General features: G+C 37.4%; 1 pseudogene; it reads right to left on the bottom strand.

The window, feature by feature from the left end:
* Nucleotides 1–14200: 14200 nt before the first annotated feature.
* LOC122218379 overlaps nt 14201–18175 on the bottom strand; it is a 35042-nt pseudogene continuing 31067 nt past the window's right edge.

An 18175-nucleotide genomic window follows, 5' to 3' on the forward strand; every position in this document is an offset into this window, starting at 1 on the left:
CATTGAATGTATGGAAAGTCATTTCAGTCAGAAAAGAATAGCAGGCGTACTCAGCTACATCATACAGCACATACATAATTTACACACATGCGTCGTGGGTACTGATTCCTTTTCAGGGTGAATGCCCAAGAAACATGCCTACCTAGTAGAGAGTTTTAAGCTTTCCCACCTATTTTGTGATTTTGGCAAAGGAAACACAACTGCTTACTCACCTTTCTTTCTGTTTGGTTCCACATTTATTTCAGTAGAGCGAAATGACTGGCTTTCCTCCACGGCACCAACATAATGCCTCCAGAACTGAAATCCCTAGTTTCACTCTTCTGGCTAAAAAAAAAAAAAAAGATAAAAAAACAAAAGCCATTTTTAAACTTTCTTCTTTGCTAACCTCTTAAGGCACAATAGCAGACCCTACCTTTGATTACTGATGCGGGTCTACTGTGGTCATCAAATATTATACAATAAACTGTTTACATAGCAGTCCTTTTTACAGGTTTTAAATCTTCCCAAGCTGCCAGTTTCTGAAGCTGAGTCTGCCAGCTGGCAGACAGAGAGGTGCTTGTGTGCTAGTTGATTGAGGTAATTAACAGCCCAAACTGTCAGAAGGTGACAGCAGGCAAAAAGTTCTTGCCCCGGGGTCACAGCTGGACTCCAACAACTTGCTCCTGATTTACCAGTAAAACTAATAATGTAAGTAATATTCGTATTAAATTATAAAATCAAGGGTCAAACTAAAATTCTGGTTTGTACCACAAATTCACTAGCAGCAAATTAGCGATAATGTCTTACAGTTACTCTGCCCTCTTAAACGACCGCAGGGAAAAATCAGCAAGTACCCATTTTGGCAACAATCTGTGGATTTGATACACTTAAAGAAGCAAAGTGGTGTCTTTCACTTGGATTTCTTTCCATAAATGTAGCTGTTAATAGGATATTGTTTAATGTTTAAGAAAATACTCCCTCCCTCCCCCCAGGCATTAACAGATCTTGCTTAGAGCAGGTTTGCTTATATGTTTGTGATATTGAATTTAGTTTTCACTGTTGTGTGTTTGGCTGAGCGCAGATATTAGATGATGCTTATCATCAGAGTTATGCTCACTTAATTTTGCTTTGCAGCTCACATCGAGCCCTTTAATTCACAGTGTTATATTTTCCTACAGTGAGCTTGGGTGAGAGGTAGGAGAAGGTAGAGAGTAGATGGATGGATAGACACACAGATAGATTGATAGATTCAGATACACATCCTAAGCATATCTTGTAAAGTGGTTTCCATTTTTAAGGTATAATCATTATTATCAGAAACTTTTCAAAATTTTAAGAGAAAAATTCAGGGCCTGGCTAATTTGAATGAAATCTTAACTTCCCAAATTTTGTTATACCTTTCTAGCAAAAGTCACACTTGATGTTACAAGAGACATAAGCAATTACAACTCCATGTAAATATTTTCTTTCACATATCCATAAATTCCTAGACATCGTGTAGCATCATAAACTTATGGTCATCTAAAAAACAATTGTTAGGTTTGTTTATTTATAAAATCAATAAAAATTACTTTTTAGACTTATCAAAGAAATTTCATAGGGGCCCCTGGGTGGCTCAGTTGGTTAAGCCTCCAACTTCAGCTCAGGTCATGATCTCAATTCGTGAACTCCAGCCCAGCATCAGGCTCTGCTGTCAGCACAGAGCCCGATTCAGAGTCTCTGTCTCCCTCTCTCTCTGCACCTCCCCTGCACTTGCTCACTCTCTCTCTTCCTCTCTCTCAAGAATAAATAAACATTAAAAAAAGTTTTCAAAAAAGAAATTACAAATATATGGAAATTTAACTTTTCTGAAAACGAGTCATGCAATGTGCTCAGTGTCCGCACAGAGATTTTAAAATGCACTTACAGAGGCGCCTGGGTGGCTCAGTCGGTTAAGCGTCCGACTTCGGCTCATGTCATGATCTCGCAGTCCATGAATTAGAGCCCCGCATCGGGCTCTGTGCTGACAGCTCAGAGCCTGGAGCCTGTTTCAGATTCTTTGTCTCCCTCTCTCTCACCCTCCCCTGTTCATGCTCTGTCTCTCTCTGTCTCAAAAATAAATAAAACGTTAAAATATAAAAAATAAAATAAAATGCACTTACAAACACATCGAGTCCTTTGAATTATGGTTCCATCTCTAGTCTTAGACATGTGGGGGACTGAGGGCAGAAATCCGGAAGAAGAAACCTAACAGGTTATCTTTAGTCTCCTTATTTTTGGAACCTGAATAAAGTAAAATGCTAGGCTGAATCAAACAAGTTAGCCCTTTTCTAAATCTAATTGTTTACTACATATTATAACACTATGCTAAGAACTCTAGGAAGAAAAATAACTTTAAGATGTAGTTTCTACTGTTGAAGAAGTTTAGTGTCCAGGTGGGAATAGAAAGAATAAAATTATAAAAATAAACCAGTATGTAATAATTTAAGTTGTACAGTGAGGCTCATTGGATAGAAAGGCAGGTGAGAAAAGGCCCAGAAGTTGATAAGGTAAGTTTGCCTGGAGTGGAAGGGGCTGAATTTCTGAGGGTGGATTTATCTACAGATATTGATAAGCTATCAAAAGTTTTTCAAAAAGAGAGCACAATGATGAAGTTTTTAGAAATTAGTTTTGCAGTCAAGTGCAGAACAGAATTTGTTGAGCAACAGTAGCAGGTAGAGAAACGATTAGAAAGTTTCAGTGACCATTGTGGAGAAAACAGATGAAAAGATAAAGATATAGGAGAGCCTGGTTGGCTCAGAGGGTGAAGCATAGGATTCTTGATCTTGGCACAGCTCATGGTCTCATGGTTCCTGAGATCGAGCCCCCCCCCCCCCCCCCCCCCCCCCGTTGGGCTCTGCACTAACAGCAGGGAGCCTGCTTAGGATTCTTTCTCTCCCTCTCTCTGCCCCTACCCTGCTCTTGCTCTAAATAAATAAATAAATAAATAAATAAATACACTTAAAAAAGATATATATGTATATGTACGCAAAATGTAGGATCATTTGTTAGTTGGTTTATATCCCTCTTTGGCAAGTCACTTTTCTTGTACTAGAGGCTTTAAATAAACCTCTAAGCCTTTGAAGACATTTTATTGCCATTCCAGAAAAAGGTAAGACAACCATTTGAATGTCAGCACAAAGGATTTGACACCCGCCACTGAGTCCCCATCCAGGAAACAGCAGCGGCTCAAAGGAGGCTCAAAGGCGGGGGTCTACTAAGGTCCTGGTTTAGATGATTGCCGGAAGTCCTGCCTGGTATGTGCGAAATGATTAAGAACCATTCTGATACATCTGATACAGCCTGATATTTAGGAAGCTCAGTCTCTAATTCAGAAGACATCCTCCCAGACATAGCTGACCCTTCATGAACAAAACTTACTAGATAAAATTCCTTAGCCTTTTATAGAGCCTGGAATATAGTAATTTCAATCCAAAGTGAATATTAGAACATTGGTAAAGACTCTTAGAAATTATAATACTGATAAACAAACACTGGAGTTCAATTAGCCTAAATCTTCAAATGATTGAATTTTCTTTCTTTCCAATCAACTTCAAAAAGGTTTTTTATTATGGACATTTTTATACATAAAAATAAGGAGAAGAGTAGAATGAATTTCCATGTACCCATTAGATAGTTCAATAGCTATCATTTTGTCAATCTTTTTTTTTTTAATTTTTTTTTTAACGTTTATTTATTTTTGAGACAGAGAGAGACAGAGCATGAACGGGGGAGGGGCAGAGAGAGAGGGAGACACACAGAATCCGAAACAGGCTCCAGGCTCCAAGCAGTCAGCACAGAGCCCGACGCGGGGCTCGAACCCACATACCGCGAGATCGTGACCTGAGCCTAAGTCGGACGCTTAACCGACTGAGCCACCCAGGCGCCCCTCATTTTGTCAATCTTAATGAAATCAATCTTTCATTTATCCCCCAACTTTTATTGGAAAAAGTTTTTAAATTGTTAAAAGTTAAGCTTTAAATATCATATCCTTTCATCTGAAAATCCTCCAGACAAGAAAAATGCTCTATTCTTTCATTTTATTTATCAACTTTAAAAACTTATGTTAGGAATAATAAATCTTTGCCTATAAGTAGGATTTTAGAAAACATTATGTTTTTTAATTTGCTTATGTTTTTTTTTTTTTTTTTGTCATGAAAAACCTGTGAATGTGTGTATGTGTGTTCAAAATTATCATTCTTTCCTTCTTTTTTTTTTTTTTTTTTTTTTTGCCTCTTAGGCTCTAAAGTTCACCCGTGTCATTTTCTATTGCATATATGGTTTCAAATCCTACATTTGGATCTGATTAGTTTGGAATTTATTATGTGTAAAAAAGATCCAGTCTTAAGTATTTGCATATGATTATTCTCTTGACAACTGGGATCTTTTTGTTGACTCCTGTATCCTGAGATTCATCCAACTTTACATAACCCTTATTTCTGCCATTTTTGCTTCACTTACAATCTTTGGTCACTTGGTATGCCATTAGATTTCATTATAGTAAATGTCCCATATTAAGCAACTGGGATACAGAGAGGAATAATTGTAGTTGTTATAATCCCTATGGATATATAGACAACTAGACAAGAATTGTGATATAGCACATCAGGTCCCTCAGTATGAACTACTCTGTGAATACCATAGACAGACTGAACCTAGACCAGAATAATGAGGAAAAACATCCAGAAGGACATTCAATCTCACTAATTTTTAAGGATAAAGTAGGAATCAATTAAGGAAAGTGGTATTGAAGTTGCAGGAAAAGGACTCTGGATGCCAGTAAAAGGAAGCGGCATGTGTAACGACAGAAATCAGAGACAGAATGATACCTTCAGAGAATTGCCAGCAGTTTCCTATAACTGCAGAGAACACAAGACTAGAGACATAGCAGCTTGTTTTTATGGAGTGTTTACTGTGTACCAGCCACTGGACTAAGAATTTTACATGCATCATTTCTTTTAATCCCTACAACCATGCAAATGCAATAGTACTATTATATTCCTTATTTTGCAGGATGGGAAATTGAGAACCAGAGACATGAAGCAACTTCCTAGAATCACACAGTTAGGTAGTGGTAGAGATAAGATTGGAATCCACATTGTCTGGATCCAGGGCCCACATTCTTCATGGCTCCACTGTAATGCCTTAGGGAATCTGGTGGGTCACCAAATGGTTTTCAGCAGAAGAATATGTTTAAATTTTAGAAGATCCATCTGGAGGAGAATGTATTAGAAAGGCATTGATAAGTGTGTGGAGATTATTTAGGACCTGAATGCAAGCTGGATGGGAAATGCTAGTTCTAGAGTTGACCTGAATGGTTATAATGGGGAGATACAGGGATGAAGATATTTAATAGGTGAGCCTATTGGATGGGTAAAGGAAGACTGGAAAAATGGATTTGGGTTTTGGCAGCTGAGTAAATGGTGGTACATTAGTTACTGAATAAGCCAAATGATGATAATTTCTAGAAAGAGCTACAACATAAAATTTGGGGTTATCTCGATGGAATGTACGGTCTATATGATCATTGGGGCAGCAGTTGGGAACCAATGAAGTTTAATTGTAAGATGATAACATTTAGTACATAATGTGTCAGATGATTAAGTTTATGTTGGCCTGACATGTTTTACCCAACAGAGTTACTTACTAATAGGACATGTGGGCAATGACCAAACATGACCAAACACAGATGTTCTCTAGAATTCCACAATATGCTGAACTGTCTTTCAGAGTCCCAATCTCTCAAAACATTTTTTGGTTTATAATCCTCCATAATACCTTTCCCTTGAGGATATCTGTAAGATTGTTGGGGATTATTTTTGCAGAATTGGGATTGCCCAATATTTTCTTAATGTAGTGTTTGACGAACATGTCAAAATAAAAATCAGGTTTTATAATTAGGCTAAAGAGGCAGTTTTGTAGTTAAAAAACTAGGCTTTTTGGTCAGCATTTAGTGGTGCTTACCAAATATGGTATTTGTTTAGAACATACTTTCTTTGAATATTCACGTCTTTGTGACTCAGTCTAGACTCTTGCCATTTGCTCCTTATTAGGGCTTTTGAGAAAATGTAGTGGGTAAAGAAGATAACTGTTCAGCTATTTAATGTGCTTTCATATAGAGTGGTGGTTCTAAACAGTTCTATAATAAGATTTCTTTATATTACTTTTTGTATACTCTAGACATTTCAAGGTTTTTTGTTGTTGTTGTTGCTATTGTTTAGATAGAAAGAGTGCACGAGAGTGGGGGAGAGGGGCAAAGGGAGAGAGAGAGAGCAGTGCAGAGCCCAACTTGTAGCTAGAGAGGACCCTGGGAACATGATCTGAGCCAAAGTCAGGAGTGGGTTGCTCAACCGACTGAGCCACCCAGGCCCCTTGTCATTTCAAGGTTTTTTTTTTTTTAATTATACTGTACTTCATTATCAAGTTGTAACTTTTTTCCCATTTCATATCAGAGTTTCTGATCAACATGAAATAACCAATGTTGCCCAATGAACCAATAAAGTTCCAGTCTAAATTTAAAAAAACATGACCTTAGGATTAGTCTGTGTAATTTCATCTTAGGTAAATGCAATATTTCAATTAAACAACATTAACAATGATTCACCAACTTTTATCAGTTAGGATTTGATTTGGTTGAACTTAACAAGGCCCAAAATAGCAGCGGCTTCAAATAGGTTTATTTCTCTTTAACCTAATATCCCAAAGTAAGGATCCTGGGGATAATATGACAACTCTGCTCCGTGGAGTTTTAAGGAAAATATACTCACTACACCAGCATCCCTAGGTGTAGTAGGCCGGTAATGGCCCCCAAAGATATCACATCCCAATCCCGAAACCCTTAAATCTTTCCTTATTTGGGAAAAAAGTCTTTGCAAATGTGAATAAGTTAAGAATTTTGAGATGGAGAGACTATCTTGGAGGATTCATGTGGATCCTAAATGTATCTTATAAATGGAGGGAGAGGGAGATTTGACACATATACAGAGGGGAAGGTGATGCAAAAACAGAGCAGAGAGAAATTTGAAAATTTTGGTCTTAGAGATTGGAATAATGTGGCCATAAACCCAGGAATTTCATTCTCAAATTTGAATTCAAGGAACAGAAGATTCTCCCCTCGAGACTCTGGAAGATGCATGGCTTCAGCCACTCTGACTGGGGCCCAGGGATACTGAGTTTGGACTTCTGGCATCCAGAACTGTGAAAGAATAAATTTCTCTTGTTTTAGTTACCAAGTTTGTGGTAATTTGTTACAGCTGACACAGGGCACTAATACACTAAGAGATGGTACATAGTCTCATGGTTAAAAATGGACAAATATCTCACCTATTTTCTGAAAGAGAATGTGTAGACAGAGGAAGGTATACATCCGTTCATTCACTTACCCACTTCAACAGATACGTATAGCAAGCCTGTTAGATGCCAGGCATTGTTCTAAATGTTTGGAATGCACCAACGAAAAACACAAAGACTCCTCTTTCTTTTTGGACGTATATGCTAGCAGTTGAAGACAAAGATAGATAAACCATAAGATAAGCAAATCATATATTATGTTAAAGATAAAAAAAATTCAATACAAAGAAAGAAAAACTATAGCAGAGGAAGGGGGATTAAGATGGTCATTCAGAAGTAAGGCAAGTTGCAATTTTAATACATTCATCATGGTAGGCTTTGTTTCATTGAATAGGTGGGGTTTGAGAAATGACCTGGAAAAGTGAAAGTTAACCAATACAATATATAAGATAAGAGCTCTACAGGAAGAAGAGACAGCTAGAGTGGGAATGTTGAGATATGAGAATGCCTTCTGTGTTTTGGAAACAGTAAAGAGGCTAGTGTGATGGAGTAGAGTGAAAATAGTAGACGATGTCAGATAGGCAAGGAAAGGACAATCAGGTGGGACCTTGCAAAGTATTGTAAGGTCTTTGATTATTTAAATGGAAGGTATGAGCTGAGAAGTGACATGATCTAAGTATAAGAAGGATCATTATAGCTGCACTGTTAAGAACAGATTGGTGGGGGGAAGGAGTAGACTCAGCGACCTAGTAGGTGATTTTTGTAATAATCCAGGTGAGATATAATAGTAGTTCACATCAGAGTTGTAACAGTACAGATGGAAATACGTAGTTGATTTCTGGGTAAGTCTCGAAGACAGAGCCAACATAATTTCTGAAAGATTGACTAGGAGTTCTGAGGGAAAAAAGAGGAATGAAAAGTGATTTCAAAGGCTTGAAATTGGCCAACTAAAAGGATGCCGTACATGAAGTGAGGGTTTGTTGGGATGTGGGGAGGAGTGTCAGGGGAAGCCCAAGGTTTGAGCTGTTAGATAGCTACATAGAGATGTCAAGTGGGCATTTGACTATATGCATCCGGGAGGGAATCTGGGAGAGAGGTCTGAGATGGAAATATCCAGTAAGAATTTTTGCTTCCAGCAAAAACAGACTATCTTTTTTCAGACCAAGGCACTTACCAAGAATAATTAGAAAATCTGGGCAAAATTTAAAAATAATTGTTTGTAGGTTATTGGTAAGCTAGTAAAGCAGCAAAGATCTGAGAGGATATCTTCAGACAGAAGTGAAATGATACGGATGGAGGCATGGAGACACATTAAGGGAACAAAACACAATAAAAGGTGAGTATGTTAATATCTCTAAATGAAGATTGCATGACTTTTCCTTTAGATTTGAGGTATTCATAACATTAAAATATATCTTAATAATTACATAAGAAAGATGGGTAATTGGAGTTCTACTATTCTTGAGTCTGCAATTTCTGGAAGGAGGTGAAGTTACAAATTTATATCAGATTTTAGTAAGTGAGAAAATCATGCTATAATCTCCAAACTCATCACTAAAAGGAGTAATCTATCATTGAGAGAAAACAAAATAAGATAAAATATTTGATTAATTGTATAGAAAGAAAGAGAAGAGGAAAATGGAATGTAAGACAGGTAGGGGGAGAAAAAAAAGCAAATGGTAAGATAGCTGATTTAAATCTCAAGATATCGGGTCTTATATTAAATATTACATAACAAAGACTCTCATTTAAAATATATCAAATTCCTTAAAAAAGCCAACTTTGTGCTACTGATAAGAGATATTCCTCAAATACAAAAACAACAAAGAATTGAATGCAAAAAGGATAAAGAATCATCCACAAAGCAAACTAACGAATACCAACCTTGATTTTAGATGTTGTGTAATGATAACAGTTCAATCCAGCAAGATGATTTAAGAATTTAAAATTTGCATGCACTTCATACACAGCTTGAAAATACACACAGCAAAAGTTGACATAACTAAAAGGACAAACAGAATACCCACCGTCATTTGAGGACATTTTAACATACATCTCTCAGCAACTGGTAAGATAGGCAGAAAAAAAATCAGTAAGAATATAAATACAGTTCACTTATTGGATGGAATTAAATATATGGAGCACTGCACACAAGAACTGCAGAATATATATTTTCAAATGTAGCTGTCACATTTATCAAAATTGGCCATAAAAATAAATAAATACAGATTAAGTAGGAAATTTCTAACATAATCACCAATATAATTCTTAAAAGTACACAGTTAAAAAAAAAAACGGATGGAAATTGGAAAATACTTCAAACTGAATAGTAATGAAGATATGATATACAGATACTTTATGGGGAAATTAGACAGAAATTTATAGCTCTTAATTTATATATTAGAGAAAAAGATGAATAATAAATTATTTCAAGTATCCATCTCAAGAGGTTGTGGAAAGAGTAACACATTAAACATAAAGAAAGCTGAAGATAGAAAATAAAAATAGCAGCCATCACTGAAATAATTTCTTTTTGAAAATAAAATAAAACTGATAAACATCTGGAAAGATTGGTAGAGGAAAAACAAAAGTTACTAATGTTGGCTTGAAAGCAGAATGATCACCACATATTCTGTAAATGGCAAAAATTCTAAAATTTGGATGAAATGAGCTACTTCCTAGAAGAACGTGACCGATCAAAAACTAAAACAAAAAATTTAACAAATGTGAAGAGTCTTGGGGCACCTGGGTAGCTCAGTCGGTTGGGCATCCGACTTCAGCTCAGGTCATGATCTCGCAGTTTGTGAGTTCAAGTCCCATGTCGGGCTCTGTGCTGACAGCTCGGAGCCTGGAGCCTGCTTCAGATTCTGTGTCTTCCTCTCTCCCTGCCCCTTCCACACTCCTGCTCACACTCCATCTCTCTTTCTCTCAAAAATAAATAAACGTTAAAAAAAATTTCTTTTTTAATGTGAAGAGTCTTATATCAGTTATGGTAATTGAATCCGTAATTAAAAGATTCTTTGCAATAAAGTTTCCAGGACTAGTTGTCTTTACTAAAGTGAGTTCTACAACACATTTAAGAAAGACATAACACCATTATTAACATATTCTTCTAAAAATAAAAAGAGAGGGAATGTTTTCCAATTTGCTTCATAAAGCCAGCTTAATTCTGACACCAGAATTACGAGGCCTCACAAAAACTAGAAAATTTCAAGCCAATCTCTTATGAACATAGGTGCGACATTTTCTTAACAAAATATTAACACTTTATATCCAACAACATATAAAAGCGATAATATATCACAATGCAATTAGGTTTATTCTAGGAATGTAAGTTTGTCTTAACATTCTAAAAATAAACCAGTATTAATTAGCACATTGACAGAATAAAGAAAAAATGATATCCTTATAATGGCAGATGCAGAAAAACGTTTGACACAATTCAACGTCCGTTTATAAAAAAGAGATATTAGAAAATTAGAAATGAGATGGGAACTTCATTAATCGAATAAAGGGCAGTTACAGAAGAATATACAGTAAGTATTATACTAAATGGTGAAACAGTGAATACTTTCTGAAATCAGAAACAAAAGGTTTGTGACATACAAATGGTATTCAAAGGCATGGTGCTTGATGATACCAGCCAGAGAATGTACATGGAGGAGAAGGGGACTAAGGTATGAGTCCTAGAGAACTCCAACATTAAGACATCGTAGAAAAGAGAAAAGTACAAAGGAGATTGAGAAGGAATTCTATATGAGGAAGAAAGAAAACAAGAGAACAAGTAAGGGAAAAACATTAAAGAAGAGGGAGGCATGAATTGAGTCAAATACTACTGTCCAGTCTAGATAAGGACAGAGAAATGACAACTTGAGAGCGACCTGGAAATCAGAAGGATGGTTGAGAGTGGTTGTTTTGGTAAAGTAGAAAAGTATTGGAAACAGTGAGTTTTGACATGTCTTCTGAAAAATTTTCAGCCAAGGGGAGAAAAGAAATGAAATGGTAGCTGGCAAGGTAAGTGAGGTAAGAGAAGATTCTTTTAAAAGATGGATGAAATGCCATCATGTTTTTGTGCTGACACAAAATGGTCTAGGAGAAAGGAAAAGTATTAGTGATCTAGGAGAGATGGGGAGAATTACTGGAATGAAACCCTGCAGAAGGCAAGAGGAATGGGATCCAGTGCATATGAGGGGCAATTGGCAAGAGCAAGAGATAGTGAGGAGGGGTCTGAGAGATGCCTACAGATTCCCTTCACACACCATTGACCAGAACTATAGTATGTGACCACATCTAGGTACCGTAAGGAAGATTGAGATTTAATCCTCATTCTCACTGGCTATATGCCCAACTCTCTATTATTATTATTTTTTAATCACTGAGGACGAAACAGATGGAAATTTAAGTGGGGAGCACTAGAATCATCCGATATACTAACATTTTCTCAGCTACTACAGTTTTAAGCATTGGAGAGACTATGGGCATTTTTTAGATTTCTGATATCAATTGATAATTCATTTACACGGAGATGGTTTTAACAGCTTAAGATAAAATAGAGGTGAAGGGAATTAGCACTTATTGAGTGACTTTTAGATGTCAATCCTTTGATAAATTGTCTCATTAAACCTTTAATTATCCCATCAGGCAGGCATTATCATGCTTATTTTATTGATGGATAAACTGAAACTCAGATTGGTTAATAGTTACTTGAAATTATGCAGCTAATAAAGTCAGACATACCCTTAGGCCTATCCAGGAATAAGACTAAACACATTATATCCACAGCCTTTAGATGTATTGGAAATATATATACTTTTAATTCTGAAATAAACCCTGTCCTCCACTAGTGTGAATTAACCTCCCTTTTTTGCTTTCCTGGCATTGCATAGATATCTATGCTATAACATTTATCTCATTAGTTTTTTTTTTTTAATTTTTTTTTTTAACGTTTATTTATTTTTGAGACAGAGACAGAGCATGAACGGGGGAGGGTCAGAGAGAGAGGGAGACACAGAATCCGAAGCAGGCTCCAGGCTCTGAGCTGTCAGCACAGAGCCCGACGCGGGGCTCAAACTCACAAACTGCGAGATCATGACCTGAGCCGAAGTCGGCCGCTCAACCGACTGAGCCACCCAGGCGCCCCTCATTAGTTTTTTAATGTATATTTATTTGTCTGTGCTAATTGTCTTTTCCACGCCTCTCACCCTTCCATAATTGTGTGATGAATTCTTTAGGAACTGAGATTCATCTTGTTCATTTTTGTATCCTAATTTTGATACAGAGGGGCACGGAAATAATGTTGTTGAATAAATGAGTGAATAAGTAGATATACTTTAAACCACATTAAAAGTTTTAATAGGACACAGAATGTGTCCCATTTAGAAAAAGATTGACATATCATGGGGCACCTGGTGGCTTAGACGGTTAAGTGTCTGACTCTTGATTTCGACTTGGAACATGATCTTCTGCTTCAAGAGATAAGCTTCATGTTGGGCTCTGGGCTGACGGCTTAGAGCCTGCTTGGGATTCTCTCTCTCTCCCTCTCTCTCTCTCTCTGACCCACCCCCACTCATGCTCTCTCTCTCTCTCTCAAAGTAAATACATAAAAATTGTTTAAGAAAAAAAGGGAAAAAAAAAAGAAAAAGATTAGCATGTCAGACTACATTAAAATTAGGGAATTTCATTCCTCTGAAGACACAAGAAAGTATTACAAAAATTCCCAGGTATTTTCCAAACATCCCTAAAGTGTTTTAACTGTTTCACTGTCATAACAGAAATTCATGTTACTTTAAGAATATTTGTGCAGTAATTAAGCCTTAACCCAGACAAAATGTTAAATTAATTGCAAAATGATAGATTCCATTACAAGGATAGCATTTCTTTTGCTGAAAATTCTGCATGAAGTTGTTTCCTCAGTCTAAAAAGAATTAATTTATTCCTACTGGGACATCATTACCATTTTAAGTTAATATGCCTTTAATTTTATTAATACTCCCATTTTCGCAATCTCTTCTTTCATTGTTTTTATTTCAGAAGAAGTTAGTTCTTTGTGTAAGAAACATGTTTTAGTTATTTTCTTTGTGATTTGAAATTTAAAGCATTTATTAAAATTATTAGCTATTATGTGACTGTTTGGTAATTTGTGACTATTTCCATTACAAAGTTTAAACTTTGTTGCCTTGAATTTGTGAGTGGAAGAGTCACTTCAGAAATGTAGGCATCTATTTTTTTTTTTTTTTTTTAATTTCAACCCATGGATCTTTGACAAAACCAGTTAATTAACAATATTTTCAACTTTTTTGACTTGGAAAAGCGGAACAAAAAGAAAGACTATTTTTTGAATCATGAGATATTTCCCATATGTTATTTTGTTAGTCATCAGACCAGTTTGAATATAGGTACTATATAACTAGATTGTCAAGATGAAAATTTTGAGGCCCAGAATATGTAAGTTTTTTGCCCATAGTCATAAGCTATTAACTTGTGGAGCCTGATTTTAAATCCCTAGATGTATTACCTCAAAGCTCATGAATCTGCTTTTGTCAAGGTCATCATTAACCTCCATTTGCCATTGTCTTTCTCTACCAATCAGTAGTATTTGGCAAAATTGATCACCCTCTCCTTCTCTTTCTTCCCCGAAGTCAGTTCCCTCTATTGAATGTTGATTTTCACAGACCAGAAATACAAAATAAAAGTAGAAATAGGCCCCAGTTAGAAGCGACAGGCCCGACCTCACATGACCCCTGCTATAGCAACTTGACCTGAACAAGAAGCATATATCCTAAAGGTTGGAAATTAGGAGGATTTTGATCCTGCATTACCCTGCCTCTGACCCAAGCTCTCCCAAGTTATAGAGTCATCCCTGAGAAGTAGCAGATAAGACACCTCTCCTGCTTCCCCAAGGAAGGGTATATCATCAGGAGAACTTGTTTGGATGGCACATAACCTGAGGATGACATTTCACACAAGGAGAAACTGGTACTGAAACATGGATGGAGAGACTAAGGTGTGACAGGACAAGTACAAGGAAAGAACATTTCCCTCCTCTCTGCTTATCAGATCCTGTCATGCAATCCTCTGAGCTGGGGAAGTACTGGCTAGTTCCTCTTCTTCAGAGTCCTTTCCTGCTTGTCTTCTTTTTTTTGCTTTTGTTCTTTCCTGAAAAGTTATCTTCACAGGACACAGACTATTTTCTTGAAGGCCTCACTTAGCTGCCTTGAGAATAACTTGGATAATGAGCTCCTAGAAAGTATTGATTTCTTTCCCACATTTAGTTTTCTTTTCTTTTTCTTTGACTTGTCTCTCTTAGAAGACTCACCATGAACCCCTTTATGTTCTTTCATGGTTTTGTCATATTCCCTCTGGTATCCTCAGCCTTGCAATCCCACTTGTCTTTCTTCTCTTCGGACATTCCCCTCCAGGTCTCGTTTGCCTTCTTGGAAAGTTTCATAATACTAATGTTAAGACTGTCTGACTTGATCTTTTCTCACTCAGGATCGAACCACAGCATCTATGCATAAATATGCCTTTTGGGGGGCACTGAGGTCTTTTCCCTTCTCCAAAGGCTTCTTGTAACCTTTATGATTCTTGGTCTTTTTGAGGTGTTTCCTCTTCTTCTCACTCCAGGCACAGTCATCCTCATTATTGGAGGAACTGGCAGAGGTCTTGCTGTCAAATCTCTCTGCCATTTCTTCTTCCTCTCCTGAGCTGAATGACTTATTCGTTCCTTCTCTTGAGTCATCTCTACTGTTGATGGCATTCTCTAAGTAGGTATCCTTTTATCAAGTCCAAGTGGGCATGGTGATCCTCTTCATCGCAGTTAGAGCCCTATTCGCTGTAGTTTTGGTTTACCCTCTCTTCCAATATTTCATTTTTGATGTTGAACCTTTTGCATTAACAAAATCAGGTTCCCATGCACCTGCCTCTTGATGCTTCTGAAGGTGCCCTGCTTGGTCTCAATATCAAAGTCAAAGGAGCAAGTGGGGGTGAAGCCACAGGCAAAGTTGACGAAGGAGATCTTGTCAAAGCAGATGTACACGGGTGGCTTATGAACGTAGATAAACCTTGCTCTGGCAGATGCAATAGTCTTGAGCCTGCCTTACAGGAGCAGATGATGCACATGCACTGAGCCCCCCGAGAGCCCTTGGAAGTTGCCTGGAAACTTGTGGTTGACCAGTGTTTTCATGACGCGAGTAACATCTCTTGGAGGCATCTTGACATGTTCTTGGTGATCTGCCTGTCAAAGGGCTTCTTCATCTCTTCCTTATTCGTAATAGGAGTCAAGAAAATGTCCTTGTTCTTGGGGAAAAGAAGGGTCAGGAAGTGGCATTAGGTTTGATCCTGCCTGATGGGCAGATTCAGGCTAATCACAAAAAGCCTCTGGTGCTGGTCGTTGTAGAGTAGCTAAAAGAGATTAAGTATCATGGTGTAGGGGATCTTATAGTCAAAGAACTTGCTGTGCAAGTGCAGAAGGTTGGGGTAGATCCAAATGTTCTCACGATCAAGAGAAGTCACACATTGCAGCTTCTGGAAGATGTATCTTCAATGCCTCCAGGATTATGTACATCTTAGCATGTATTGGGCAAAGGCCTCAATCAGGTCCATGTCATCCTCTAGGGTGGGAGACCCACAGAAGTGCACCTCCGTGAGAGAGATTTTGACATCAACATTCTGGTGGAATTCTGGTGTCACCTCATTCTTGCCTGTGGTGCACTGAGACATGTTGCTGAGGAGTATTTCAAAAAGCAGATGGCCACCAATGTCAAAGGAAGGCAGCAGTCCACCAAACTTCACCGTCCCTCAGCTTCTGCCCTTCATAAATAGGACCTTCTCCATTAGTTCGAGGCAACAGTGAGTTTCGAAGAAATCAGAGTTCCCTAAATCCTGATTCTCATATGCCATCATACTTGTAGACGTGGCTGTTCTTTTTGAGTAATTTAAGTCCATGATCCAGAACTACATTGTACTAGATGACCTTCCATTAATGCTCCAGCCTGGATGGTGTCCACTTTGCCTGTCTTGCTATTCTTAAATATCACACCCAGGAGCCTCAACTTTAGCCAATTAGCATTCATAGAGCCTTTCACTTCTGATAGGTACCTTGAACTCCTGACTTTCTGCCACGAGAATAAAGATTTGTCTTACTTGTTCCCCACTGTTTTTTCAAAACAGTACAGAGCCTATTTTGCACTCAGTAAATATTTGTGGAGTAAATGAAAGAATTAAGGAATGTAGGCCTTTCATAGAACAGCTTCATATGGATTGTGTATAGGTTTATGTCCCAGCTATGCCTATATATACGTCAACAATACCTCAGTAATAGCAAATATTGTTTCTATAAATGACTTCAATGTTTACCCTATCATTCACATAAAAAAAAAAACAACTAAGGGCTTCCTGTTTCTGGTTCCACATGTAAAGAGCTTGGAAGTTGCCACTCTATCCTAATAACAAGTAAAATGCTGAACAGACAGAAAAATCAACAACTCTTCTAGGATCCAAAGGAGAAATGAGAACACAGGGCCCTCAAGATAGGAGAGACAGACAGGTGAATATAGAAAGTCATAGCTCACAGGAGCAGAGGCTCATGTGTGGAAATTGCCACGTGAACCAGGTATTATTGGAGCCTAACTGTCTTAGAGGGAGGGAAAAACCAAATTCCAGTCGCTCTAGCTTTCCATGTGGAAGAAGGGAATATCCAACTCCAACCCACTCTAGCCATCCTTTACCACTGAAGGATGGAGGAAAAAAACTAAGAAATACTTCTGAACTTCATAGTCCAGGGGTATAGGCTTATTAAAAGTCTGAGACCTAATCTCATGACTATAGAACACTTTCTCTTTCCCCACATCTCACCACCACATTACTAAAGACCTACTTACAGCAACTCCTTTTACCCAAGTACCTCACATGTGGCTCTTGAGAAAAAATTACACGGTATACCAAAAGGCCCCTCCACCCCCCCACAATTTGAAAAGATAGAACGAGTGTCAGAACCAGACATGGCAGGACTGTTGAATTTATCATACCAGGGATTTAAAAAACTATGATTCATATGCTAAGAGCTCTAATGGATAGAGTAGACAGCATACAAGAACAAATAGCGATTGTAAGCAGAGAGATGGAAATCCTAAAAAGAACCAAAGAAAAATGCTAGAGATAACAACAACAATGACAACAACAACCAAAAAACACACTATAACAGAAATGAAGAATGCCTTTAACGGGCTAATTAGTAGACTGGAAAGGACTGAAGAAAAAATCCCTGAGCTTGAGGATATGTCCATAGGAACCTCCCAAACTGAAAAGCAATGAGACAGAGACTGAAGGAAAAGAACAGAATATCAAAGACCGAGGGACAACTACAAAAGGTGTGACATACGTGTAATGGGAATTCCACAAGGGGAAGAAAACGAGAAAGGAACAAATAAATATTTGAATCAATAATGATGGAGAATTTCCCTAAGTTAATGTCAGACACCAAGCCATAGATCCAGAAAGTTCATAGAACACCAAACAGGATAAAAATCAAAAAACAAAAAACAAAAAAAACAAAAAAAAACAAACCTATACCAGGCAGATATTTTTAAACTACAGAAAATCAAAGCTAAAAATAAAATCCTGAAAGAAGGCAAAGGGAAGAAACACCCTGACTAAAGAGGAACAAAGATGTGAATTACGTCCGACCGCTCAAAAACCATCCAAGTGAGGAGGGAGTGGAGTGAAATATTTAGTGTTGAGAGAAAACAAAACAAAACAAAACAAAAACACCAACTAGTTTTTTGTACCCTGAAAAATTATTCTTCAAAAGGGAAGGCAAACTAAAGCCTTTCTCACATAAACAAAAATTAAGAGAATTTGTTGCCAGTAGCATTGCCTTGCAAAAAATGGT

The sequence above is a fragment of the Panthera leo genome, chromosome B1, assembly GCF_018350215.1.
Source record: "Panthera leo isolate Ple1 chromosome B1, P.leo_Ple1_pat1.1, whole genome shotgun sequence".
Classification (NCBI taxonomy): Eukaryota; Metazoa; Chordata; class Mammalia; order Carnivora; family Felidae; genus Panthera; species Panthera leo.